This window comes from Acinonyx jubatus, chromosome D2 (assembly GCF_027475565.1).
Source record: "Acinonyx jubatus isolate Ajub_Pintada_27869175 chromosome D2, VMU_Ajub_asm_v1.0, whole genome shotgun sequence".
Taxonomy (NCBI): domain Eukaryota; kingdom Metazoa; phylum Chordata; class Mammalia; order Carnivora; family Felidae; genus Acinonyx; species Acinonyx jubatus.
The window spans coordinates 77,276,510-77,301,455 of NC_069393.1; the positions used below are offsets into that span (position 1 = coordinate 77,276,510).

Sequence of the window (24,946 nt, forward strand, 5' to 3'; positions counted from 1 at the left end):
GGTTCATGTTCCACACCCCACATCGATTGACTTTGGCTCTGTGCCCTCAGACCCAGTTTGAAGAAATAGCCCATTTCTTGGGAAAGAGGTGGAGGAACATGCAAAGGCTTTTCAAGCTTCAGCTGGGGAGTTACCAGGTTGCTTCCTCTTATTTCTTGTTTGTTCATCCTGCTCTCAATGGTCTGGGAAGCACAGTCTTTCCACAGGGAGGGTCCTGACAGGAAAGGGTCAGCCTTTAAGGGTGACCCAGGATAGCTAAAGGGTCACACACACACACACACACACACACACACACACACACACACACTTTAATTTATTTATTTAAATTCAAGTTAGTTAACATATGGTGTAGTTAGTAATGTAGGTAGTAACTATGGTGTAGTAGTTGTAGTTTTAGGAGTAGAACCCAGGGATTCATCACTTGCATATGACACCCAGCTCTCATCCCAGCAAGTGCCCTCCTTAATGCCCTTTAGCCCATCTCCCCACCTACCTCCCCTCCAGCAACCCTCAGTTTGCTCTCTGCATTTAAGAGTCTCTTACGGTTTGTCTCCCTCTCTGTTTTTATCTTATTTTCCCCTCCCTTACCCTGTGTTCATCTGTAGTGTTTCTTAAATTACACCTATGAGTGAAACCATGTGATATTTGTCTTTCTCTGACTGATTCATTTCATTTAGCATAATACATTCTAGTTCCACACACGTTGTTGCAAATGGCAAGACTTCACTCTTTTTGATTGCGCTAGTAGGTATTTATCCAAAGGTTACAAAAATGTGGATTCAAAGGGGCACACGCACCCCAATGTTTATAACTGCTATCAACCATAGCCAAATTATGGAAAAAGCCCAAATTTTCATCAACTGAGAAATGGATAGGAAGATGTACACATGTATGTACACGTATATGTGCACATATACATACATACTACTTGGCTTGGTGTACATTTTCAAGCAAATAATAGAATCACTATTATTCTAGAATACTCTCTTCCACATACCATTTTTCCACAAACCATTGACTTGTCAGAGAAGTTGATCAGTTGTTCTATAGAATGTTCTACATTCTGATTTTGCCCGCTTCCTTGTGATGTCATTTCACTTGTGCCTTTATGCCCTGTATTTCCTATAAGCTAGAATTAGCTCTAATTAACTTATTTTGGCCAAGAATACTTCATATGTGGTGTTTGGTTCTTCATATTATATTAAAAAGCATGTGATGTTTGGTGAGAAAATCTTTTAAAAACTTCATATTTTAAAGTGAGATTCTTACTCTTATGTCCTTATATCCATTTATCAGACATTTATTATTGATTAGGTCCTGTACCAAGCCTGGGGATATGACAAGATAAATAAGACAAAGTCTCTGTCTCAAGGATCTCATGGTTCAGCTGGAAGGGACAGATTTCAAGTGCAATGAGAACAATTATGCAAGAAAAAGAAACAAAGGGTATCCAAATAGGAAGAGAAGGAGTAAAAATATCTCTATCTGAAGATGACATAATCTCGCATATAGAGAATGATAAGGAATCCACAAAATTGTCTTTATGTCCACCAGCAATGAGCAATCCAAAAGTGAAATTAAGAAAATAAGTCCACCTACTTATAGCGTCAAAAATTATAAAATTCTTAGGAATAAATTCAACAAAAGAATTGTAAGTTGTGTATACTAAACACTACAAATATCATTGGAAGACATTAAGGACTTAAGTTAATGGAAGGACACCTGTGTTCGTGGGTCACAAGACTTAATGTTGTTAAGATGACAATACCCTCCAAATTGATCTGTAGATTAAACATAATCGAAATAAAAATCCCAGCTGGCTTCTTTTGCAGAAAAACAGGTATTGCCCCAAAAGAAGATATACAAATGGCCAACAAACACATGGAAAGACGCTCGACCTCACTAATCATTAGAGAAATTCAAACCCGAACCACAATGAGATACCACCTCGCGCCTGCTAGGATGGCCGCTCTAAAAAAAAAAAAAAAAAAAAAAAAAAAAAAAAAAAAAAACAGCAGAAAATAAGAAGTGCTGACAAGGGTTTGGACCAATTGGAACTCGTGTACACCGTTGACGAGAGTATAAAATGATGCAGCCTCTCTGGAAAACAATTTGACGGTTTCTCAGATGTTGACCATAGAGATCCAGCAACTCCCCCTTGGGTGCGTACCCAAGAGAATTGAAAGCGTACATCCGCGTAAATGTGTGTTCGTGAATGGTCATAGCAACATTATGCATAATGGCCAAATAGTGGAAACCACTCACATATCCACCAACTGACGGAGCGACAAACAAAATAATGGTATATCCGTACAACGGACTGTTATTTGGTAATAAAAAGCAACGAACATGCTGATACCTGCTACCACTTGGATCAACCTTGCAAACATTACGCTAAATCAAAGAAGTTAGTTACCAAAGGCCACATATTGTATGATTCCATTGATATGAACTATCTGGAATAGGCAAGTCCGTAGAGGTAGAAAGGAGATCAGTGGTTGCCAGGTGCTGGTGGAAGAGGACGAGGTGGGGAGTGACCCCTAACTGGCCCGGGGTTTCTTTTCAGGGTGAGGAGAATCTTCGGGAATTGGTAATGCTTGTCATACAACTTTGCGAAAATAGGTGGCTGCCAGGTTTCTTCCTCCCAGCTGCTCAATGGCAATTCAACCCACGTGGGACAGAGAGCAACTCTGCTTGGGGGTCTGGGAAGGTGTCAAATGGAGGCAACCCTGGAGGAGACCCACAAAAGATGAGGAGGCGTTCCAGGAGGCAGGCAGCAGATTGGGGCTGCAAGAGCCCCGATCCATAAATGTTTTCACTTAGCACTTGGACTCTGCAGAGTTGCTCCCTCAGGAGCTGCCAGGGACAGGGGTCGCGTGATCAGCCCTAAGGCCCCCATTCCCTCTTTTTAAAAAGAGGATTTTTTGAAATGTTTATTTATTTTAGAGAGAGAGGCAGAGTGCAAGCAGGGGGAGGAGCAGAGAGAGAGGGAGACACAGAATCTGAAGCAGGCTCCGGGCCCTGAGTTGTCAGCACAGAGCCCGATGCGGGGCTCAAACTCACGGACTGTGAGATTGTGACCTGAGCCGAAGTTGGACACTTAACTGTCTGAGCCGCTCAGGCGTCCCGTTCCCTCTTGAACCAAAGCAGTTCTGCAGTTGACTGTGAAACGGGCAGGACCTCTAGGTAAGACTCTGTTCACACAAAAAATCCTGTGACGGAAAACTGCCTGGAGTGAGCAGTCCTTAGTGTTGTTACTTGCCTCGTCGGAATATTAATGAATCTACATTTAATGATGAGGAAGATGATGACATAGGCAATGACCATCACCCACAATTATAGCCACCATTTATGGGGCAATGAATCTACGTCAGGCCCCATTCCAGGCACCTCATCTTCACCATCTCCTTTACAAGAGCCCTAATGTGGTGAGTGGTTTTAGCCTCTTTTCTACAGATGGGGAGGCAGGCTCGCCTAGCTGTCTTGACCCAGTTCGCACAGTCAGGAGTGTTGATCTGGGAGGTGAACTCCGATCTCGTTGTCTTCCTTTCTCGCTCTTGGAGAGCGCTTCGCAGGTCGCAAAGCCCTTCATAAGCAGTACGTCTGCCGATGGCTGCAGCGGCCCAGTCAAAGAGAGCCACACTATTAGGGTTTGGCCAGTGCTCGGCGTGGCCACCCCTCCGCGGCCGTCCTTCTCAGTATCCATGAGATGCTCAAATTATGATGTTTTATTCTAATGACAAAGAGTATAACAAGCACAGGAAATGGCCTGGCATTAATCTCCACTCCATCTTGTGGCAGTGACTGCAATGAAAATGAGAAATAGTTTAAGCTTAACCCATTCTCATTACAATCATAATTACATTTTGTGGTCATTCTTAGTTTCTAGCAGAGCCCAAGTGCGCTTCATGTCAATTTGAAAGATACAGACAGCCCTTAATTTTTCTCCAGCATTCATCTGCCCAGCCATCTGCTGAGGACTGATCTTGGGGAAGCTGAAAATTAGGCTTAAGGAACTTACTGCTTTATGTTTTAAATGGTTTGGCATGGACCTGCTAAACATCTGGATAAATGCAATTTACATGCATGTGCCTCAAAAACATTAAATTGGGCAACCGATTTATCTTTCTAATAATATGTTTAATAGGATATTCAAACCTGGGCTCTGATGATACAGCCGATGACACTGGCAACTAACCCAGGAGCACGCGGGGTGGCGGTAGGGGAGGAGCTGGGGGCCAAAGGAAGATGCCCCCAACTCTTAGGCCATTGCTGAAGTGTTGAGTGGGTCTGGCCCTACACGCCTTTTGCACCAGTGGTATTTTCTGGAATAACTACACAGTACGCAGCTTTGCAGCGTTCCTTTGTGGCTGTTATAGAACAGATCCATTTACAAGTAAGCATCTTGCCCAATGGTTCATTCATTCTTTTTGCACATATTAATCGAGTGCCTGTGATGTGCTAGGTGTTGGCCAGGAGCTGGGGACACAAAGACAAATGAAACCGAGACCCTGCTTTCGGGGCGGCTACTTTGTGGTGGTCAATCAGAGAGTACAACACGGCACAGAAAGCTATGTATGGGGTGCAGAGAGCCCGGCCCCTATCCAGCTCCCGGCGTAGGCGTAGAGGGTGGATAGGGAGGGCCGGGCGACAGCCCTGCTTGGCCTCAAATGGTTATAGGACAGTGGATAAATCACCTGGCCTCTCTGGACCTCAGCTTTTTTCATCTTTGTAGATATCTACTTGGGGCTGTTCAGAACGAAAGTAGATGATATGGTTGAAGTACTTAGTAGAAACTAAGTGAGTAGAGGCTAAGTAATAGAGACTACTAAGCACTCGCTAAGTAGTCGGCAGGGCTTTGCTAGGGACAGCCACAGGAAGAACATTCCAGGGTGAGGGCTCAGCCTGTGCTAAGACCCGGCACTTTGAGAGGACACTCGAGCATGGCTGGGCCCTGGAGAGGGGAGCGGCAATGGAGGCCACATTCTGGAGTGTCCTGTGTGCCAGGCTAAGGAAGTTAGATTTTCGTCCCAAAGCCGTGTAGCAGGGGGCCGGGAGAGATGATCAGATTTGCATTTTAGAAACATTATTCTGGCTGCAGAATGGAGAATTAATCCCTCAAACTAGGGGCAAGACTAGAGGCTGGGAGGTTGTGGCAACAATTCCAAAGAAAATCTGGGTGGTGATATGTTTCAGTGGATTTCGTTTCATCATGCGCGATATTTACACAGTTTTGCTTAAGTGAGCTTTAGGAGAATTTGGATTCTTGACCAGATGATTTCAGAATGTCTCTTATTGGAGCCTTCTGCCCAGTCTAGTGGACAGAGCCGGGTTGCATTTTTAATGCAAGTGTCCACTTGAGGCAGGGAGTGGAGTGTGGTACCATTGAGCTTGGGCTTTGGGGGCTAAGACCTGGGGCATGGAAGTCCCTCCTTCCTCCTCTGCAGAACACTCACCCTGCCCAGTAACCAGGATCTGTAGGTGAGTGCAGTGAAGTGCTGGGTTGGGGGTGAGGCTTCTGGACCTGTTCCTACTAGCTGTGTGATCCGAACAGTGGCTTGATTTCTCTGGGCCACTGTTTCTCATCTCTCTAAGACAACAGAAACAGAAGAGCCTGTGGGAAGTGCTTCTGGAGGGGTGGGTTTCGCAGTCCCATCTCCTGGTATCTCTTTCTGACTCTTGGACTGGTTTTCCCCAATGGCTCAGTGTCCACATGTGTTCCCATATTAACCTGCTACAGGCAGTCTTCCACTGTATTTTTGATTGGTTTTGAAATGTAATGTCAGGCCTCATCACGCTGCTTAAAGATAAATTCACAGATATGGACACGGCCGTTGGCAAAGGAAATCGGGACAGTAGCTGAGCACTGAAAGGGAAAACACGGTGATAAAACTGGAAAAGTAAATTAGTCTTTTACAGGCAGGAAATGAGACCAGCCCTAATTGACCCAGCCATCTTTGCGCAAACCCTCGGTCGCACACGGAGGCCTGCCCTTTCTGGTACAGCTGTCTCTTCCCCCAGTCCTGAGTCATCCTCAGCTGGCTCTGAGTTGCAGCCTTGGGTTTGGCAGCTCATAATAGGCGGTGGAATTAGATCTGACCTTTACAATTGTGGCTTTTTTTTTAATTATTAAATTTAAAAATGGTTAAATCTCAAATGAGCTGAAATCTTTTGTATGAAGAACCCGTCTATCATTGCTTTCGTCCATAAAATATATTTAAACTCAACCATGTAATTAACGCCAGTGAATCCACCAGGCCAGTTGGGTTTATTATGTGAGCAGAGAGCTCAGCCGTTCTCATTTGCAAAGGACAGCACCCGTTCCCTCACGGGCATTTTCTTGAGTTGCTTGGCAAAAGCTATAAGCAGCAAGTTGAATCTTATGTGGACTAGCTCCCACTTTGCCTCCTCCTGTTCCCTCCACAATCCAGGTTGAGCAGAAAATGCTTCACAATTAAAGAGAAATGTCCAGCAAAGGATAGTTAGCCAGGCTGATAGCACGTTCCGGGGAGAATATGTGTCAGGGGCAGGGATTCGTAGGCCCCAAGTCCCATCATAAAACCCTTAAGCTAAGGCCCAGCCTCAGACACCCAGCTGCAGTTTCCAAGCAGGGCAGAGAAGAGGTCTGTGGAAGTCCAATGGCATCTGCAAAGGAGATTCTAAACATGGTTCCAGGAATCCAGGCTTCCCCAATGATACTGAAAGAGCATTGGCTTGAGAATCCAAAAGACTTGAATTAAGATTTATAACTTTGCTGCATTTCGTGTGTGCATTTGGCAAGTCATTTAACCGTTTTGAGCTTTAATTTTTTAATTTATAAAATAAAGGTAAATAAATAAATCTCTACTTTGCAGGGTTATTGTGACTTAGATTCTTAGCACAACAGTTGGCATGTGGAAATCAGCTATTGTTCTTCTTTTATTTTTCTTCTTCCTCCTCCTCCTCCTCCTCCTCCTTTTGCTCCTGGAAAATGGGTCTGCCAAACTGAAAATTGCCAAATAAAAGTTATACGTGCATGAGGTCATGAGGTGGGGAGGATGCCTTCCCTTTCCAACAACAGGAGTTATTAGAAAGCTGCAGTCATTGTGATAGTGCAGTCCTGGTCCAACAAAAGACAACACTCCAAGGAAACTGAAAAAGAGCCTAGAAGCAGAGCATGCATAAATAGCACTATGGACCATTGGTGGATATCATGGACTATTCAGTAAAAAGTGCTGGGAATGCCAGTTAACAGGGTAGGAGAAATTGAATGGGATCCCTACCTCACACCGTATGCAAAAATTGATCCCAGGTAGATTAAATATGAAAGGCAGGGGCACCTGGGTGGCTCAGTTGGTTGAGCATCCAATTCTTGAGGTTGGCTCAGGTCGTGATCTCACGATCATGGGATTGAGCCCTGTGTCAGGCTCTGTGCTGAACGTGAAGCCTGCTTGGGGTTCTCTCTCTCTCTCCCTCTCTCTCTCCATCTGTCCCCTGCTCACTCTCTCTCTCTCTCTCTCTCTCTCAAAACAAATAAATAAACATTAAAAAATATGAAAGGCAAAACTTGAATATTTAGAAGAGAAAATAGAGGGGACCACTTTATAACTTCATGGTAGGACAGGGTCTCTTAAGCAAAGCACAATGTATGGGTAAGTTAGACCACATTAAACTTCAGAACTTCTTTCAACAAAAACTTAGGTAACATATAAGAAAAGATTGGCATTTGGAATATAGACAAATGGAAAATAATCTATAAGAAAAAAAAAACAACCCCAAAGAAACATGGGCGAAAGACATGAGTGGACCTTTTATGGAAGAGTAAATAGGATTGGCCAGTTGACATGAAAAGATGCTCAATCTCCGTTGTAATTAGGAAAATGCAAATGAAAGCTATAAGGGAATTATGTGAGCTGCTGGACGTGTTAACTAACCTTATTGTGCTAATCATTTCACGATGTTTATCGTACCCCTTAAACTTACACAATCTCAAAAATTTGGGGGGAAAAAAGCGTTACCAAACCACCAGTGACCTTCTACAATTAATCCCACTCGTTTCACACGACCAGTCCCTGAAGTTTTCTTTCTTTTCTGATTTTTTTCCTAAGTATTACTCATCGGCTTTAAATAACAAAGATACAACTGTATTTAGGCACCAACACACAATATACCAAAACCCACAAGACCCACAAAGGTCTAGCATTTTATACTTGCCAGGTTGATCAAAGTTAAGCCTGACAGAGCCACTCACGGGTGAGGATGTGGAGACTGGAGACTCATATAGATCTCGCTGGTGAGAGAGTAAGTTGGAAAACCACTTGGAAAATATGTTGGCAAGGTCTTGTAAAGCTATACACGTGCATCCCCTAAATCCCACTCCTTGGTGGATACCTCAGAGAAACCCTTGTTCGTTCGTACAGGGGGACGTGCCGTGAGGACTTGCACGGCAGCACCATGGGTAAAAGCAAAACCCTGGGAACCACCCTCATGTCCATTGATAAGAGAATGGTGAAAGACCCTAGGGTGTGTCACACATAAGTGAAAATGGATGGGGCATAGCTACGCACAGACACCTGTGTGAATATTAGGAACATAGCACTGTTTCAAAAGCAACCTGTGGAAGGCCACATAGAGTAAAATGCCATTTTTTATGAAACTAAAAAGCCAATCAACACTAAGAGACGATTTATTGTCTAGAGGGTGAAATGGTGAACGCACAATTCAGAGCTCTCTCTTTTAAAAGTTTAGTTAATTGATTTTGAGGGAGAGAGAGAGGGAGAGAGCAGAAAACTGTGCATGTGCATGCGTGTGTGCACATGTGTGCACGCAGGAGGGGAGTCGAGAGAGGGAGAGGATCCCAAGTAGGCTCTCAGTGCTGTCCGTGTGGAGCCCGATGTGGGGCTTGGTCTCATGAACTGTGAGATCATGACCTGAGCTGAAACCAAGAGTCAACCATTTCACTGAGGCCCCCAGGCCCCCCAGTTCAGATCTCTTTGGAAGAGGCAAGGGGGTGAGTTAGGATCGAGCAAATAGGTGACATTACTATTGTAGGTAATGTTCTGTTTTTCCAGGCCAGTGCTGGATTCATGACATGCGTGTTATAATTACGCTCCATACTTACATACGTGTTTTGTGTGTTCTTCCGTGTGTCTAATGGGGGTAGAGATACAAATGGAGTATCTTTACTGGGGGAGGGGGTGGCTAGGACTTGACTGGCTGCAGCCACAGTCCCAGGTTGGTTCCCTGGAAGCTGAGGAGTGAAGGGGTGCCTGTGCGGTGTCACCAAGGAGGCCCTACTGGTGCGGGTGGATGAAAGGAGGGGAGCTCTCGTGGGAGCCAAGCTCGAAAGGAACTGCAGCTTCCTTCCAAGGTCTAACAGCTTTGGTGATGTCCTGGGAAAGGGGGGCGGGGGAACTAAATGTGGAAGCAGGTGCGCCTCCAGCATGTTGACGTATGAAAAGAACAGAGCCTGGAGTTTCTGGTGAGGGGACCTGTTGTGCCAACCAGGGTCTCTTGGGATCTCTCTGCCCACTTAGTGTGTGGTATTAGTGTGGTACAGTGTTTCCTGTTATTGAACTTCTCGGCACAAAAAATAAAGCTGCTGTGATAGGAGAGTGTCTGTGAGTTGACCTGTCTATAGGGATGTGGAGCCGTAGGAAGGGACGACAGGAACATTCTATGTTCTATAGGGCCGGGGACCCAGTGGTTTTGAGGACAAAGACAGTGGGAGGGGGCTAGTTAGCCTTTTGAAATATCCACAGTTCTAGAGACTTTTCAATGAACTCAAATAAAACAATGAAAAGGTAGAGCATTCTTTCAATTTTAGGGCAGTTTTAGAGTGAAGGCTGTTCGCCCTGTGAAATGAGGATCAGGCCCCCGTCGGGGGTGATGATATGACTGTTTCCGGGGCTCCCAGCCCTCTGTGATCTTTCCTTCTGGGTGTGTTAAAAATCCCCTGCTCTGCGGTATAAGGGACGTGAAGAAGTGTGACTACTCCATTGTTTCAACTGAATAGGGGTTCACACTCCTGAACGATGCCCTGACCGGCTGATACCAAGGCCTCTTACGGACCCGGTTGTGACATGGCAATGACCGGGAGAACACTTGGAATTTGGGGTGCTCAGTGTGGGTTCTGTTCCTGGTCATTTAGCAAAGTCCCAGTATGATCTATTGTCTTTTGGGACAAAAGAGGTAGAGGGCCCACATGACCAGCAGAAGGCTAGTCTTCTGGGAGCCTTGGTTTTCTGCTCACGCCAACACTGCTGAAGCCGTGTGACTTTCTGAAATGCCATCCTAATGAAATCACCAGCACAGAGTAGCAGGGGGAGCTTACTGCTAGAAATCTGAATCTGATCACTCGTCAGGGATTGTGCTTCTTCCTGTGAAGTTAACACAGGATCCTGGCCCCTCCCTCCGTCCTTTTCCTGCTGTCTTCCGTATTGAAGTTTCGTTAAAAATGTCCGCCCCAAACTGATCTGAGCAGGGCTCAAGGAACAAAGCCAATCTCTGGCTTACAGCAGGTACACTTTAAATGCAAAACCTAACTTGATAACGCATGGCTTCTCTGTGCTTTCCAAAGATAGATTTTTAAATGTGTGGAACATCAGGATACAGAAAGCCTTGGCCACTGCCTGACCCCTGCCGCCAAATACTTAACATTTTCCCAGTGCTTAAAAGATGGAAAAGGTAACAGAGAACATCGTGCTCCTAGTGTGTGTGGTGACTCCAAATAGCTTATGGGCCTTCTGTATGTATGTTGGAAGCAATAAAGTCATGTTTGCTATTATTGCATTAGATAAAGGAAGCAGCTCAGATCGTGGCATACGGAGATCTCTTTTGCGGTGACTGGCCAAACCATGGGGAAGCCCTCCCTTTCTTTCCCTTCATGATCGGCTTGAGATCTGGGAGGAGGGGCAGGAAAGCCTGGAAAGCCGGTGGGCTTCTAATTGTGTCTTTACAGCCAACTAGGCTACCAAAATGATTGTCTTTTTCTCTCCAAGCCTTACTGACCTGTGGCTAATGAGATTTGTGCTTCAATTAGTTGTAGAACATAAATTAGCTAATCGATGGCGATGGATTCACATTATTTCTCATCCATGAGTTCTGCTGCGATGATCTGTATTGAATATTCAAATCAATTTCGAATACTCCAGATGATTCCGTTGACGTGGCCCGCTGGAATCTGGAGGCATCTGTAGCCTTGCTGGAGAGGGCGAAGCCAGGCCCAGCTACCACACTTGCCACTCGTGGTTTCCGGAGCTCTGCAAACTGCCTTGTTTTCCCTTGTACACAGTAAGGGCCATACAGGGGTTCAGGAGAAGGTTGTATGTAAAAGGCAAGAGAGACCCCCGGAGAACGCACAGCCCGAGGTGGCCTCTTTCCCGAAAAGGAACAGGGCTAAATGGACATCAAAAAGTAGGTGAGCTGCTTTCAGGTTTTGGATACGCAAACTTTACCCGGAGTAAGTCTTGGGTCAGTATCTTCACTTTTCTGCGCTGGGAAGCGTTTCCTCGCGCTCCTGCTGTAGTTGTCTCGTCTGTACAATTAACCGGCATCTTGGCATAAAATGTGGAAATTTGTACAGTCTTTAAGGCATCTGTGGGCTTTATGGTAGAAGGTTCTGTTAGTACTGAAGCCACAGAAAATTAAATGTTCCCCAAAGAACCTCCAGATGTGCTTTATTCTAATGGGGTCATTATGCAGTAAATTAAAAGGCAGGGTAAATGGAACTGTAAAATTTAAATTACTCTAAAACCACATCTCTTTGCTTTGAGCATTCATTTGTGGGGTTGCATTTGCAATAAATGTGAATTAGGCAGCTGCAATAACTGTTAATCATATATTTATAAAATAGTAATGAGGAAATGAATAGCAGAGTAAGACAGCTGCACATTTCTCTAATAGTGTGTCAACTGTGAACATAATAAGATGTGGAACATTGTTTGGTGCTGGGCTGATAATACAGCTGAATGTAAGAGATCGCTTCAGCCTCTTAACTTTACATGAAATTATACATAAAATCCATAAAAGCCCATAATAATGCATTATGCCTCTGAATTGTATTCAATATTTTTCTTTGCTTTGATTTTCTGAAATGAGCTGTACTTTCACCAAAGCCATCTTCCAGGCATCAGTGAGGCTTTTGTTTCAGGCGGTGTCGGGCTTCGAAGATTGCAATTGGATTTAAAGAAAGCAGGGCCGGTGCAGGCGAGAAGTTAATGGTAGGGCTTTGTTTTGCTGTCTCGGGGTTGCTGTAAATAGCCGAAGGCACGCCTTGTCCTGGGTGAGGACGGTGGGTGGACAGGCCTCCCCAGCCGCCCCCTGATGTCAGCATTGTGGTGAGAGGCCACTCCCAGTCCACCAGAGACCTCGGGCTGCAGGTGACCCTCAGCCACTGTCCAGACAAGCATCTCCTCTGGGGCCGGGGATGGGGGCGCGGGTGGGTCTAAAAAGATGGGGAGCATCCTATGGACCAGAGTTTGGGAAGGATGGCTCTCCTGGTGGGTGGGAGGATGGCTGTTACTCAGAAGCCTTCATGGCCTGGTGTTTGGACAAACCTGTTTGCAGTGACCATCTGGAAACTGGGGCTTTGAGGTAGATTTCCCCCTGAGGGCAAAGAGGCAGGGAAGGGGATGATCGAGTGCTCATGTGGAGAGCTGGTTCTGGGACGATGTCCTCCCTAGCATGGCTGGGATAAAGCGGGAGCTCCTTGTAGAACATTCAGGCCTCTGTATGGGCTGACCCAACCGAATCTCTCCCATCCCCACATTAAACACCCACAGGGTGTCAGATCTGCCACACCCTTGGGGTTTGGTGCTTTGAGAATGCTGTTCCTTTTGTCTGAAATGTTTTTCCCTGCTTGGCAAATTCCAGTCGTTCCCAGACTTCCCCCTTGTGAAGCCTTCCCAGACTCTTGGGCATCTTTCCCTTCTTCCCTGGTACTCATCGTACAATGTGTGCATCTCCATTAAAACAGCAATCTTAACTGCACCTCGGGGTACTGTAAGCTGGTATTAGCATTCCCCTCTGACTGAGGGCTCCATGATTGCATCCTGGGTTTTGGTGCTTGACACGTTTTGTTTTGGAAAATGAGTGCAGAATATAGTTACTGGAGATTGGTATAGGTTTAGAGAAAATGGCCTGGAAGGGTCCAACTTGAAACTTTGTTGGTGTTTCTAAAACTAGGATGGGTTCCCCTTTTCTTTTTTTAAAAACAATTTTTTTTTAAAGTTTATTTATTATTGAGAGACAGAGAGGGAGAGACAGAGCATGAGCGTGGGAGGGGCAGAGACAGGAGAAGGGACAGAATCCGAAGCAGGCTCCAGGCTCCGAGCTGTCAGCACAGCGCCCGACGCGGGGCCCGAACTCACAGACTGTGAGATCATGACCTGAACCGAAGTCGGACGCTTAACTGACTGAGCCACCCAGGCGCCCCGGGTTCCCCTTTTCTAAGGGCAGCCCCCAGTTCTTGGGATGAAAGGTGGCTGTCTGCAAGGGCTGAAGGTGCAATTCTAATGGTTAGGGTGCCCCTACGATGTTCATTGTGGGATGTTTCAAAATAGAAAGTCAAGAGTTCATAACCACTCTCCCATCACACAAGACTTTTTTTGTATGCCCTCACTGAATACGGTGTATTGGCAGAGACTGGAGCCCCCCATTCCCCCTGAGAGGGAGGGAGAGAAAGAGAGAAGAGGACAAGGGGGGGAAGGGCAGGGGGAGGAGGAGGAGGGGGAAGGAGATTGTTATACACACATACACTGAACATCCTATAATCTCCTCCTAAACAATATTTACTTCCCAGGATTTCAGTATTGAATGTTTTTAACCAAAAATTTTTTGTTACAAACATATAATATGGTCATTATTGCAGAAAATGTGGAAAACAGAACATGCACAAAGAAAAAAATAAATGTCACCCACAACCACTCCCTTACCTGGAGATAATTCCCATTAACATTTGACGTACTTTCTTTCAGTCTCTGCTGTACTTGTGTTCATATTCACCGATCCAGATATGATCGTACTGTGCATAATAACATTTTGAAACTGGTTTTTATGTGATATAGTATGGACATTTTTCATATCATTAGATATTCTTCAACCTCACAATACGTCATTCAACATGACCTCATAGAATGTACAACATAAGGAATTCCATAATTTATGTAATAACCATTCTCTTTTGTTTAAAAATTCCGTAGCTTAATCATTCTTTGCATGTTTAACCGTTCTCTTACGGTTTAGCCATTCTTCATTTGTTGAATATTTATGAACATTTTTTTGCTCTTTTAAATAATGTCATTAGAATCCTGAAAACCCTTTGCTAATTTCATAAGTAAAGTACGATGCGTCATTGTAATTGTATTTTTACTTTATTTCTAGTAAAGTCGAATTTTTCTCTTTGTGTTTTGCTTACTTACATACATTTTTTCTTCTGAGATGATTAAGTACAGCCTTATTAAATTAGGGAACAGGGCCAGCACTGAGTGTTTATGGGATGCATTATTCATTTAGTCCTCGTATTAACCCCATTCATAGACACTGTGGTCCACGTGGGATAAGGGGGACCAAGGCTCGGAGAGGATGAGGGTCCTCCCTGGGACACAGCCAGTAGGTAGTGGACCCCGGTACGTTGCAGTGAATGAGGCGTCATTTTTCTACTGGAATGCTGATGGCTTTCTTTTTAATTTAATGGAGCTGTTTCCATAGTAAGTATTTAATTTTCTGTCTATATATATATATATATATATATATATATATATATATATATATATAGCGTAGTCCTTTGAACGGAAACTGTCATGTCCCAAGGAAAGGACTTTCCCCCTAGAAAGCCTTTGCTCTTTCCATCCGACTTTGTTCAGAGATTCACCTGCTTAGTGGTTCCACTTTTTGGATTCTTCCCTCTTGTCATCTAGTGATACTGTCACCATTGGCAAGGTTGGGGGAGTGATGACTATGGTTCGTCTCCTTCATGTGAGGAAATTGAGGATTTCCCAGTCTTAGAGATTTGGCAGGCAAGCCAGTTAAAAACAAACAAAATCCCAAATAGCATTAACAACACAGACCAACAAATCAAAGCAACCAGAACAAAAAGTACCCCAGTGTGGTGAGTCAGTTGGTTTGGGTTGTGGGTAGGCTTGCCAGGTAAAATATAGAATGCTCAGTTAAGTGTTAGCATCAGATAACCAATATTAAAATTACTAAAAATAGTAAAAACAAAAAAAAAAACAACCCTGAAAAATGTTCTGTGCTCTATTTGGCACACACTTACCCTAAAAAATTATTGTTGTTGGCGATTTGTTAGGAGACTTTTAGTCTTTCTACGAATATAATTTGGAGCCCTAACATATGTAGCAGCTAAAAAGGGCATTTTAGCAGTATAAATTTATTTTGGAAGTTCAAATGAACAATATTTTAAAATTGATCAATAAGAACCATAAAACTGTTTTGAATTTGGGCCTGTGAGTTACCTTCACAGCTTCTAACAGCCTCAGCTCCAATTCAAGTTAGATTCTGTTTTTTTTTTTCATGGCAGTGAGTAAATCCTCTTGCAAATGGTAATTAAAAAAAATAGATTACCTTAAAATTAGAGGATACTCATCAATTAAAGAGTAATACAGGAGAATATTTATTCTGAGATGTGCTCAGAAACAAGTTGCCACATTTGTTAATACATTCGACTATCTCCACTGTGCTCAATTTCTGAAAGGCATGTGACTCTGATAAAAGAATATGTACAGTAAAAGATGAATTTGATTCAAGTATTCAAGACCCTCTGAGTATTCAGAAGAGCCCCAGGCTAGAGCAACACTTAAAACTTGGGGTGGCCTGCCCTCGTCCATGGCTTTCTGGACAACAAGGCTGTGTTGTGCAGTTGGGGTGGCCAGTGCCCAATGCAAAATTGTTGGTCATCTTGACATCAAGAAGCTCTTCTTGGGGCACGCCAAAGCTTGCTGTGGTAGTCTCAGTGCTGGCTCCAAGGGAGGGCCTGTGTATGTCTGTAGGAGCCTGTAGGTGTTCCATCATTGTCCGCTTTTCCCTCTGGAATAGTAGTGGCTACCCCTTATTGAGTGACTGCTAAGTGCCAGGACTCATGTAGTGGCTTTACATCGCTGCAAGCGTACTATGGTGGAGAAATGAAGTGTGCTTACGTAACTCCCAGGCAGAGGAGTGAGTGAGGCTGGAAGAGACTCTGGAAAGTCCATTATGGTGGGTGACCAGAGCCAAAGGGCTCTCTGGGCGGGTGGGTCTGGTGCACCTCACGGCCTTGGTTTTGATGAGCGGGCTAGTCCCCTGCAGGTGGGACGCCATCCCACGGCCCCCCTTCTGCCTCCGCTCCACTAAGCAAGGTAAGGTATGGCTGTGATGGCACCAGAGAACATTGGTTGAGGAACAAATGAATAGCGTGAGACCAGTCCAAGCCTGCTGGAGGATGAGCAGACCAGTAGTAGCTTGAAGAACGTTGAGGTCAGAGGCCACTTCTTACAATGGTGAGCCAGGCACTTAACCTTTCTGAAGTTCAGTTTTCTCGCCTGGAAAAACATGGGGCAAACAACCACAGTGGTGATAATAGTCACCAGTTTAGGGGATACTCTCCAGTACTACATGTCAGACGCGGTTCTCAAAGTGTCTCCTGTATTAATTCATGTAATTCTTGCACTGACCCTCCCTATGAGATAGGCAATTTTACCCCAGTTTACAGGTGAGGAAACAGAGACACACAGGACCTTGTGCCCAAGGTCATACAACTAAGGCAATCTGGCCTCCCCGTTCATGCTCTTAATTTTTGTGTTCTGCGTCTGTGCAAAAGGTGTCTTGGGGTGTCTTCCAGGCCCGTTCTCTGCTTCTCTGAGAATTGCCCCTCCCCATCTCCCATATGTCCTTGCAGCCATATTTATGCTGTGATCTGTTCCTTGGCCACGGATCCGATCACAGGGGACCTTAGAGCCAAGCTGGGCCTTGTGTTCTGTCTGAGAATATGGAGTTGGGACTCTGGGATATAAGTTGATCTCCACTGTTTACGTAAACATATAGTGCCAGGTGGTAGGGGGTGTCTCTGTTTTCCCCCCTCAATGTCCAAAGCAGAGAAAGGAGAGAGTGGGTATCTGATTCCTGCAAAAAAGGGGCTCTGATGTGAAGATCACATTAAACAATGCCTGTAGACAGGACTTCATATACTCTGATCTTGGAATAAATGATCATTTAGGATGCTTTAAAAGTTCATAGGTATTACGCCCTCGCATCCTTTTTAGATTAAGTTTAGCCGAGATGAATTCCCCGCGCTATGTTAGTTTGACGGGAGTATTCTTATTTCACAGAGATGATGCTATGCCCACGGGGCCATTTTTCCACATGGGTGGTGCGTGGGGACACCCGTGAGACTCCCTGAAAAAGTCCATCTCCCCAGCAGCCTCAGCCACATGGCTTGAGTTCCATTGGTAACATCCCGGCGGCAACAAAGGAAAAGGTTGCGCAGGTCGCCGTGGGCCTTTGTGGAGGACTGCTAATCTCCCCCAAATCACTGGCCTTTGAATCTCGATTGCATCCAGCTTTCTTTTTGTATATCGGCTCCATTAAAAGTGATTAAAGTGGAGATCTGATTGGATAAGGTCATCCAAATTCTGTAAACGCCACTTGCACACAAACGAACGCTTGCAATCAGTTTAATTTTTCAAATAAGATGATTAAATTCTATTATTGTCAGACCATTTTTTATTAAGAAAAACCTTTTAAAATGTTAATTATCGGGGCCCTTGAAACACTTTCATCTTCCCCGACTTCGCTCTTGAGCGGGAAGTATCTGCTTGTTCCCAACACCAACCAAAGGGAGGTGCAGGCTTCCCTATTTTACATCTGCAACTATTTTCCTTTGCTCTAATATTTATGTGAATTTAACTTTAATTTTTCTGCCTTTCATCTTCTGAATTAGTCGTATAATGCACAGATCGCTCCTTCACGGCTTCCTTCCTGTTTATTTGCCTTAACAATAGATTCATTAACTAGATTTGGGTGCTCAAGCCATGCGACCACATTCATTTCAAAGGAAGATTTAATGGCATTTCATATTTTTCTACATTAAGGAAGATTAAAGTATATTACAATACCCTTTGCTGCCCTATTTTCTTCATTTTAGAAGTGGTCAGTTTTAACATTTTTTCCCCCCTCTCTTTCTTTCATCTGCAGTGTTCGATAAATTGTCCAGGCCCTTTCAGATGATAGGCCCAGCAAATTGAGTTCTATATTACGACTCAGAAGCATTGTTTAGCCCATCAGCAGTCAGATAAAGCACCCCTATTCACACAGGACATCAAAAGAACAAATATATGTTCGAAGTGGGTAAAAAGAGGACTGAGGCTCAGATACTTCATTTTCTTAATTGTTAGTGATTATTGGGCCAGTTTCAGGGTGATCATTTGGCGGACTCTGAACCTATACTTACTTGCCTGATGTAATAGCGCTGTGAAATCTACATCCGTGTCTGCATAGACCTGGATCCAGATTCATGGCCACAAACGACACCATTTGCAGACAGGGCGGAGGCGTCATCTTTTAATAGCCCAAGGGGCAGGTACACTCACCTTGTAATAGTGGGCAGTAGTGTGAAATGCAAGGTTCGAACTTATGCCTTTTTATTTCAGCCATGTACCATCTTGTGAAATAGTCAGGAGACTTTCAGGCATTCTCAAGCTAGAACAAGGGAGAGATTAAGATTTAAGCTCTTTTATTTTTATTTTTTGTAAGGTAGGGGAGGTCAAGGCTGTCAGGTGGCCCCTGGGCCGAAGTTTTATTCAGGAGTGCCATCCATCAGCCCAGATCATCACAGGGAGCCCTCCCCCATCTCAATAAATGCAGCATAACCTCGCTGGACACAGACCCTAAACAAAAAGTTTGGGGATGTCAGTACGATGTGGGAGGAGAGGGCAGAAGACAGATTTTACGACAGTACAATCATGGGGTGTGGGTTTTAGGCAATAAGCAGGTAGCCTAGTTTTCTCAAAAGAAAAAAGAAAATAATGGAAAAGTGTAACATTCATTCGGAGGCCTCAAAGGCATAAAAAACCCAATTCCAACTGTTATAGGTCCCTGCAGGAGTCTACAAAAGAACTAAGCTTTTTAAGTAAGAAAACTAGATTCTGGCCCACAGGGCCCTGTCACAGCTGCTTAATGGATGAAACTCTTTGGATATAAATATGCTGTTTACTTCTGAGCTTCAGCTTTCATAAAATATAACCTTTTTATGATTTACGACCCACAGAAAAACTGGAGGATGGATTTTTAGCTCTGAATTGGTTGGATGTCAACAAGAAAAATATAGACAACATATCGAAGTAGCAGGGTGTTAATGCCACACAAAATGATGAAATTATTTTTGTTTAGAAAAGTTAAGTTTGTTCTTAAAGTTGTTGGTGGATGGCAGTTGTGAGAGGCAGGGCTCATGAAAACCTGTGAAATGTCTCCCATTTTCATGTGCTTGGCCAGTGGCTGAGAAGTTTGGGCATATTGACTTCAGTCCTCAATCAGTAATGTCTTGTTGAAAAGTTTAGGCCAGCCACAGATTCTTGAAAAGCGGGAACGGTCCTTCTTTGTCTAAATCATTCATTGCTACATCTTGGTTATGTTTTCCCCTAAAAGACGTAGAAGCCGCCCCTGATCCTGCCACAGGAGATGACAGAAGAAGACTTTTTTTCCAGAAAGATGATTGCAAAAATGAAAAGCAAAACAACAAATAAGCAAACCAAAAATCAAGTGAGCAAACAAACGAAACCCCAAATAAGCAAGCAAGCGAGCAAAAGCAAAACCCTCAAATCGAAAGCAACTACAAACTCCCCCCTAATCAATCACAAAGGCCAACCTAGTCTTTGGGTGTCAGACTGGAAAAAGATTGCATGCTAACTTGGCATTCAGGGATTTCTATTTGTTTTACAGCTTTTTTAGTTTAGTATATAAATATATATTTCTATATTCAGTTTGTCTTTTGTTCGTGCCTTAAAAAAAATCATATAACATTAAGGTTCATTTTTTTTTTTTTGATGGGTGTGGAGAGAATCTGATACCAGATAGATTGGCTAGGAAGTTTGAAAATAGGATTGCCAGTTAAAGGAATGAGGTTGTCAAAACCAAAGGGCTTTTCTCTTTTGACTCTTCCAAGCACTGAAAGAAAGAATTTACTGTGTGCTTTGAAAGCTACACTTAGCCAATTAAAATCTCTTGCTCTGGACGTTGGAAGACCAGACCTTTAGTCTGTCTACAGTCTAGAAAGAGTAGAGGTGTGAGGCCATGCCTTGGAGGGCTGTCTTGTGGTGACCCGAATGGAAGAGATCCTTCTCACCCACTGTTCTCTCATTTTAGACAAAAGATCCACCAAGAAGAACACCAAAGATGCCCACCCACATCCTTGGGTAGCCATGCATAACCTCTGTCCCTGGGAGAGACCTGTAGCCCTAGAAGGTAGAGCTGCCACAGCCATGTGGTTTAGGGGGAAAAAGAACATCGGCCAGAATTTTCATGAGTGTCAGCACCTACCTGTAGAATATCTCAACTCTTGTATTCTTTAGTCAACCAAGGTTCAGGAGGTAACTTCAAGAAGTCTCCTGGCTTTCTGTTTATTTTTAGAGGAATGTGCTGTTTATCTTTGGTTAGAAGTCCTCAGGGTGGGGATGCCTGGATGGCTCAGTCAGTTAAGTGTCTGACTCTTGATTTTGGCTCAGGTCATGATCTCACAGTTCATGAAATCAAGCCCGAGGGGGGCTGTGCACTGACAACGAGGAGCCTGCTTGGGATTCTCTCTCTCTCCCTCTGTCTCTGCCCTTCCCCTGTTCACTAGCACATGTGTGCACACAAGGTCTCTCTCCCTCTCTCTCTCTCTCTCTCTCTCTCTTTCTCTCAAAATAAATACGTAAACTTAAAAAAAAGAAGCAGAAGAAGGCCTCAGGGTGGAGAAAAGGGCTGTGTATTCTCAGCCAGGACCACTCAGTTAAGCTAGGAGCCAGTGTTGAGTTCAGGCAATGTTTTCTAAACAGTGAGGAGTGCCTGAGGGCCCTTAAGGTCTGTGTTGGCTGTTAGGGGAATATTAAGATAAATTTCCTCATGTACTCAGTCCATATAGATTGCGTACTACAAACCAGATGCGGTACAAGGTGTTTGGACCTAAAATAGTGATTTCATTCCCCATGGGACTCTCATTTTAGAAGGGGGATCTATAAGCCCACAGGCAATTACAATCTAAGTTGATCAATTTTTAGGCCCCTTTGAAATCACATGGAAAGGGATTGATAGGGATAGGGGTGGTTATCAAGGAAGGCTTCCTCGTGGGAGAAGCAATCGGTGTTTCTGGAAGCAGTGGAACCACACCACATGGAAATGTTTGGAAGTCAACAACTTTATGGAATGATAAAAGAGCAGACGAGATTCAGGGCGGCCCGAGTATGGAGTATACTTAGATTAGGCATCAGCTCATAGTTCAGAATGGTGTTCCCCAATCTTTAGTGAGTGTGTGGTGGGGTGGCATAGGGTGTAAGGGAGAACTCTTGAAAAATACGGGCTGCTGAGTTCCAACCAGAGAATGGGCTTGGCCCTCCATAGCCCAGCACGCAAGGCCCAAGGCTTCAGGTTAGAGACCATTCAGAAGACCCGTGAGAGCACATGCCTCCGAGTCAGAACCTTGCATGAATCCCTGCTTAGACCGGAAAAGTCAGACCTGAGGGGTACCTGGGTGGTTCAGTCAGTTAATTGTGCAACTTTGGCTCAGGTCATGATCTTGTGGTCCATGAGTTCAAGCCCCGCGCCAGGCTCTGTCCTGACAGCTCGGAGCCTGGACCTGTTTCGGATTCTGTGTGTCTCTCTCTCTCTGACCATCCCCTGCTCACACTCTCTCTCTCCAAAATAAATAAATATTTTAAAAATTAAAAAAAAAAGGCAGACCTGAGATTGGCCCAGATATTGTCCAGGGAGCATTGCAAACCTTGAGGGGCAGTTCCTTGTAACCTCATAATCCCACGAAGTTCACCCTCAACCCTAGAGGCCAACCTTGACCCTCGCATGTCTTCCAGAGCAGACTGAGGGTTTGCTCTGCCATTGATACAAACAATGTCCGTTTATTCTGCACATATTGGGTCCTTGCCTAATCCTGTGGTGTGGAGAGGGATGTGGCCATGTTAAAGGCCTTGCCGCACCGGCGGGGACTTCAGAACAAGGTTTTGTTACTTTTCCAGTTTAAATGAAGTAACTCAATGCTCATGGCTCCTGCTTCAAGAATCCCCTTCTTTGCTTTCCAAGGACCTCCTCCCAGGAACACAGGGGTCTATGCCTAGTCCAAGGGGTCAGTCCTGTGACTCTCCCCTTCCTAGGCCTTGTATCTATCTGGACGTAACCATAATTGCACATGGTATCAAAACCATCACCATTGCATCGTCACCATCACCACCGTCAGCATCAACATCAGCATCATCATGACCGCATCCTAGAGCTGCTTTATGCATACAATTGCTTGCAATCCCTCTAACAGTCCTGGGGGGCGTGTGGGGTGGGATTATTGTCTCCATCTTACAGATGCAGAAACCGAGCCTCAGAGGTTATGGCTTTTTTTCCAGATCACGCGGAAGGCGTGATCCCTTGCACACAATGAAGCCAGCTCCGCCTGCCAAAGAGATGTCAGGAACGAGAGCTGAAAAGAATGTTTCTGTTTCGGGCCGGGGGCACTGCCGTATAGCAGTGCCTTGCAGAGAAGAACGTACCAGCTGCCAGATGTGCTCCACGTATGCTAGCTGCCCTCAGTCTCTCTGGGTCAGGGAGAAGGCCCATCCAAGGGGGTAGACACAGGCTGCAGAGCTGGGAAGACAGAGATCTCTTTGCCGCCTTCAGGGCTCAGTTTAAGAATTACAGATGCTCAAGGAAGAATGAAGCAGGCTTGACGCAGGCTGGGGAGATGCCTAGGGCTGGGCTGAGGGGTCCTCAGGAAGGATCTCTTCCCAAGGATCCTGACAGCAATGCCCTGGAATTATTCTTCCCCAAGACCTGGGTCAAGAAACTTACCAGACATTCTTAAAGAACTGATAGCTCAGTGTGGTCCTCAAGAGAGGTTTGCAGACCTGTCCTGGGAGTGCGTGTGCATCGGTGGGTAATGAAGCGCCTTTGCTGCTCGGGGCCACAGGGCCTTGGGGCGCTAGGAGCCAAGTAGGGCTTCCCCTGTGTATCCTGTCACCATGCCGGGCAGTCTGGGATACCAAGAAACGGAGATAAGAACGCTTCCTGCCCCTGGGGAAGAGGGTGTGGGTGGGAGGGTGTGGTGGGCATTTTGCCATCCAGAGACACAGCAATGGCGAGTGACACAGCCAGAGAGAAGCCAGAGAGAGATGGACTCTCTCTAAATCTCACTTTCTTCATCTAAAAATGGGGCTCGAGCGCCTGGGTGGGTCAGTCGGTTAAGCCTTTGACACTGGCTCAGGTCATGATCTCGCGGTTTGTAGGTTCAAGCCCCACGTCGGGCTCTGTGCTGATAACTCGGAACCTGGAGCGGCTTCAGATTCTTTGTCTCCCTCTCTCTTTGCCCCTCCCCCGCTTGTGCGCGCGCGCGCGCGCTCTCTCTCTCTCTCTCTCTCTCTCTCTCTGAAACAAAAACATTAAGAAAATTTAAAAAAATGGGGCTCATGATGTGTCTCTTCATGCACAGTGGTCACAGTCAGGTTGGGAGTTGTTTTCTTGGTTGAATTAGTTCTGGTTTTGTTTTTAGTCTTTTCCAGTGCAAATCTCTGGGGGCCCAAGGGTGCTCAGTAAATATTTGTTAAGCTCTTGAAGGTGGAGCAGGGGTTCGTGTGGCCCGCAGGGCAGCCATAATTATAATGGATCAAGAAGCCCTACAGGCCCGTCTAGACATGGAGTGACGGCAGGAATCGATGGGCGTCGAGGAGAGGGAGGTGAAGGAGGTAAGACGGGCTGAAATGAGCGGTGGCTGGGAGTCAGCCGTTCTGGGTTCTGTTCTCATTCTGCCTAAGGTTTCAGGGTGGCTTTGGGTGAGTTCCTGAGCCGGTTTCCTTGATCAGAACAGAGGTGGGGGGTGGGCTTCAAAAGGCTCTTCCAATACCGACATTCTGAGAATGTGTTTGGTGTTGAACTACCGTGGATCTAGAGACTTCGCCCTGCTGGACCCTGTCCCCCAGGCCGCCATGTTGTGAGACAGGCGTTTCCATTTTACAGAGGTGGAAACCGAGACCAGGGCGCAAATCTGGCTGTCAACAAATGCAGTGCTGGGTCCTGCTCTGTCATCTTAGGTGGCGCTCCAGGTCGTCACCCTGTCAACCAAGGGATGCCACCGTGCCAGGTCACGGACTGGAACCTCCAGGGCGACCACAGAGCGTGGTCCCGCTGCCACCCACATCCCCGCCTCCTGTCAACCATTAGCCTGGTGAGAAGAAGTCCATGCCAGTGTCCTTACAAGCTGTAGAGTGCAGAGTGCTCCGAGGGCCTGTGAGCCGTGAGTCTTTCTGCATCAGAGGACTGTAGGGCCAGGAGATCATTTCTGTCTCCTGCTCACTCCAGGATGCGGTGGGTCCTGGAGAAAGAAGACAAGCCTAGAAGTCAGGTCACTTGCCCCCAAATAAAAGTCTCCCATTCTTTCTCTCTTCCCCTTGGAGTTCTTTCATCTCGGTTCACAGCGGGGGGTCTTTGGAAGGTGGGAGCTCAAACTCCCATCTCCTCTGGCTCTTCTGGTTGAACTCCAGGAAAATCAATCCCTATTGCTTTTTGACCTTCCGCTCTCCTCAGAATCCCGGCCCCAGTTTCCAGGCTGGCCCTGACACAGCTAACTAATATCCAAAAGGAACAATCGGTAGGAAAAAAAAAACAAAAACAAAACAACCTTGGTGCTTTAATTAAAAACCCATGTTTGGCTTGTGTGCAGAGGCATATTTTTGCATCTTAAAATGTTTCTTTTCCCTTTGTAGTTGGGCTTTGCTTATAAATAGGGCTG

General features: G+C 45.3%; 2 long non-coding RNA genes across 2 annotated transcripts in view; one reads left to right on the forward strand and one right to left on the reverse strand.

Moving 5' to 3' along the window:
- LOC128312619 (uncharacterized) overlaps positions 1–19,728 on the forward strand; it is a 55,651-nt gene extending 35,923 nt beyond the window's left edge. Inside the window, exon 2 of the long non-coding RNA XR_008292120.1 lies at positions 19,615–19,728. This is a non-coding gene — a long non-coding RNA (uncharacterized LOC128312619). The remainder of the gene's footprint in view (positions 1–19,614) is intronic.
- LOC128312618 (uncharacterized) lies at positions 2,927–14,076 on the reverse strand. Its single transcript, XR_008292119.1, has 3 exons — positions 13,914–14,076; positions 10,990–11,582; positions 2,927–3,804 (listed from the first exon to the last, which is right to left on the reverse strand). It is a non-coding gene; the product is annotated as an uncharacterized LOC128312618 (long non-coding RNA).
- Positions 19,729–24,946: the final 5,218 nt, after the last annotated feature.